Genomic DNA, 4,488 nt, shown 5'->3' with positions numbered 1-4,488 from the left:
ATGCCGCAGTCACGCTGACCGCGACATTTAACGGGTTAAACACCCGCGATCGGAGCTCACTCTGACCACGGGTGTTGGCTACTAGTTCTAGCCGGAACCCCGTGTGTCCTGATGGATCAGATCTTGATCTGAACCGGCATGAGCTCAGCATCAGAGAGCGCCAAGAGGTTAAACTTCTCCACACACTATCACGGACCTGCCTGGTGTGTTCCTTGGTCTTCATGATGTAGAACCCTGGGACTATCACGAAGCAGGTCGATTTATACAGAGAATTGATTACACACAGGTGGATTATTTTTATCATCATCAGTCAATTAGTACAACATTGGGTATTCAGAGATCCTCACTGAACTTCTGGAATGAGTTTGCTGCACTGAAAGTAAAGGAGCTGAATAATATTGCACGCCCCACTTTTCAGTTTATTATTTTTTACAAAAGTTTAAAATATCCAATAGATTTTGTTCCACTTCACAATTGTGTCCCACTTGTTGATCCTTCACCAAAAAAATATACAATTTTATTATCTTTACGTTGGAAGCCTGAAATGTGGTGGAAGGTAGAAAAGTTCAAGGGGGCTGAATACTTTCGCAAGGCACTGTAATACTGCCTTGGACAAGAATAATGACTCCATGAACATAATTAAGTTCATTGCCACCATTACACCAACAAGGAACCCCTTTAAACTCATAAAATAAGTCACCTCACCTCATGATGAAATCACAGTCTTCACACGTCACTACAATGAAACCTATTTTACTGGCAGGTATTATTTATAATAAGTACCTTGTACGTGTATGTGCCACCTTAAATACCAGTTTTACCAGTGTCAATCTAACCTGGTGGAAACCCTAACCAGGGCAGATACAGTTCAAAAACTGATGGATGAGAACAAAGGACATTGGATGATGACAAGTTATGAGGTGACATATTACTACTGTAATAACCTAGGGATGAAGTGCAGATTTTGCCGGGTTACAGATTCATGGCTGCCACTTTCTTCCACTCTTACCATACTGCTCAACTTTCTGGATCTGCTCACAAATAGTTGTGAACCGTGCACATGTTTTTAATAGTACATGGACTTGCCTATTATAGACAAGTGACCTACCACTATTCCTGTGGATTGTAACACAAATCATAAAAAAAAATTTATACATTAGAAATGGGCTCATAACACTCACTTTATAATCAGAGGTGTAAGAAATCCTAACCAGCGTGATGCAAACTTTCACTCATCTCATCAGAAGAAACTCTGGCGGACCAGTCCAAAGCACAGTGGCACATTAACCGCATAGAAAATGACTTATACAGTGGGTATGGAAAGTATTCAGACCCCTTTAAATTTTACACTCTTTGTTTCATTGCAGCCAATTGGTAAGATCAAAAAAGTTCTTTTTTTTGCACATTAATGTACACTCTGCTCTCCATCTTGACAGAAAAAAACAAATATAGATATTTTTGCTTATTTTTTAAACATTACAAACTGAAATATCACATGGTCCTAAGTAATCAGACCCTTTGCTAAGTATTGAGTAGAAGCAGCTTTGGAGCTAGTACAGCCATGACTCTTCTTAGGAAGATGCAACAGATCCTTTCGAGTTCCCTTAGGGTGGATGGAGAACGTTGGTGGATGCTATTCTCGAGTTTCTCCAGAGATGCTCAATTGGGTTTAGGTCTGGGATCTGGCTGGCCCAGTCAGGAATGGTCACAGAGATGTTCTGAAGCCTCTGCTTTGTTATTTTAGCTGTGAGCTTAGGGTCATTGTCTTGTTGGAAGGTGAACCCTCGGTCCAGAACACTCTAGGAAAGGTTTTCATCCAGGATCTCTCTATATTTAGCCGCATTCACCTTTCCTACAATTGCAACCAGTCATCCTGTCCATGCCCACATTGCATGATGCTTCCACCACTGTTTCACTGTTGGGATTGTATTTGGCAGGTGATGAGCAGCTCCTGGTTTTCTCCACACATACTGCTTAGAATTAACACCAAAAAGTTCAATCTTCGTCTCATCAGACCACAGAATGTTATTTCTCATAGTCTGGGAATCCTTCATGTGTTTTTTGCAAACTGCATGCAGCTTTCAGATTTCTTGCACTGAGGAGAGGCTTCCATCAGCACACTCTGCCATAAAGCCCCAAATTGTGGAGGCTGCAGTGATTGTTGACCGTGTGGAACTTTCTCCCATCTCCCTACTGCTTCTCTGGAGCTCAGCCACAGTGATCTTAGGGTTTGCACCAAGGCTCTTCTCCCACGATTGCTTAGTTTCCCTGGACGGCCAGGTCATACCAAACTGCTTCCATTTCATAGATTACGGAGGCCACTGTGCTTTTAAGAACCATGAATGCTGCATAATTTTTTTTGTAACCTTTACTAGATCTGTGCCTTGTCACAATTCTGTGTCTGAGACAGCTAGACAGACACCAATGCTAACAAAGTAGTGACTGGTATGTCCTGCTTACAGAACCACTGTTAATTTACGGAATAATACCTGACCACCCACCCTAGATAAGAAGGACTTGTATTTATTGAGACATAGGAAACACTGGAGTTGCATTGATACAGACTTCCAAACATTAAGGCTACATTTGCACAAACGGGAGCCAGGCGGGCATATGCCCGGCACAATGGAGAGGAGGAGGGGTGACCATACCCACTCTATAGAAATGCACAGCATAAGTGCCGTAAGTGTCAGTGCTATCCGAACATCCATGAGGCCCCTGTAGAAGACCTATGGGAGCAGTGAGCAAAGCCCCCTCTCATTTCATATGTGATGCAGATTATGTGCCAGTAACCTTACAATAAAGGGCTGAAATATACAAAAAGGAGCATGGTTTTTTAAAAAAGTATCTTCACCTCCCTCGAACTGGCGACTACTCTCCCATCATTTTTATGTGCGTCTATTCAGATCCTCTAAGTGACTGACAGCTCTCTCTGGGGACGATTTATCACAACTCCGACAGGTATAATGTTCCTAACATATTATTGCCCATATCGGTGCATTTGCTATTTTCTGAGTAGGAGCTGGGCCATACTATTAAAATTTATGTGATTTTGTGTGATATTTATATATGTCTTGTTTACCATGTACCACCATTGATATTTTTTGAGGTTAGAGGGGGGATCATACTAGTTTTCACCCTCTAAAGGGTATTGTATATTATTTATGGATTTCAGACGTTTGTCTGGTATATTACGCTTATATGTTACTAAAGAGCTACATTTTTGTATTTACCTTGGATCTGCTGTGAACATATCTCCGTTCTTTGTATTATTTGGCATATCATTTTATATTCTCTGATCCCTGATATGATTGGTTACAGTGCAAACCTCATATTGTCTACCACGTACAGAGATATTGCACTCAGCGACATGATAGTACAGAGACATTGTACACAGTTATGTCACAGTACATAGAGCTGGAAATGAATGGGGGCTTTGGCTTGGAAATTTTCTTCAGCATTAAATTGACAAAATAGGTCTCTATCTTTAGGTAAATAGAAATAAACTGGTCAGTCAAGGTGGTGCAGGATAGTGGCTGCCCAGAAGGTTTGGTTTCCTTATCCTTTGTCATACTAAGTAGGCAAACAAATCCAGCTTCAAAACGAAATCCACGTTGAGTAAAAAATATTCACATTTATTTAGAAGCCTTAAAATTAGTTGTACATACAACCTGACAGCATGGAGATGGCATAGGGTAGTGAGGAGACCAGTGATCACCTACGCATTTTGGAAATAACTTTCCTTATTCTTGTTGATTACTGGTCTCCTCACTACCCTATGCCATCTCCATGCTGTCAGGTTGTATGTACAACTAATTTTAAAGGCTTCTAAATAAATGTGAATATTTTTGACACAGCTTGAGGTTCATGAATCTGCACACACTATGCTCTCCTCACACAGCTAGAGCAGGAATAGGCTAAACTGAGGAGGATAGCAAATAATTTGCTGGATATACAGGTAGGTAGTAAAAATATTTGTTGTTCTCCGTGAAAAAAAACACCCTATTGATTTTTTGGAACACAAAATTAACACCTTAAATTACATTTTTAATGACATTAACATTTTCAAAATTATTTGTTTCTTCTGTGTTTCTGGCTCTGAAACGGCAGGAAATCTACCAAATCCTGGTAAAGACACCTCATATATTAACTTTAAAAGGAAACCTACCACTTAAAAGTGGTAGTTTTACACACATGTACATGGCACCAGCTCAGGGCGAGCTGGTGCCGGAGCATATTTTTGTTACTAGAATAAAGCCCCTAACGCTGATTTATAAGTTATATTAACTTATATCTCGGCGCACCGCACTAGGGCACGGCGCACCATGCGTGTGCCGGATTCTGAAGTGCTGGAGAGCCGGTGACGTCACCGAGCTCTCTGGCACAAGCGCGCCTGCGCAACTTGGCACGGCCGGTTTCCCTTTAATTACCATGCTATTAACATACACACACTATTTCTTTAATAAAACAAGACACAAGGCAGGCAGG

Source organism: Engystomops pustulosus, chromosome 4, assembly GCF_040894005.1.
Source record: "Engystomops pustulosus chromosome 4, aEngPut4.maternal, whole genome shotgun sequence".
In the NCBI taxonomy this organism is placed as follows: Eukaryota; Metazoa; Chordata; class Amphibia; order Anura; family Leptodactylidae; genus Engystomops; species Engystomops pustulosus.
This window is presented reverse-complemented; position numbering follows the sequence as displayed.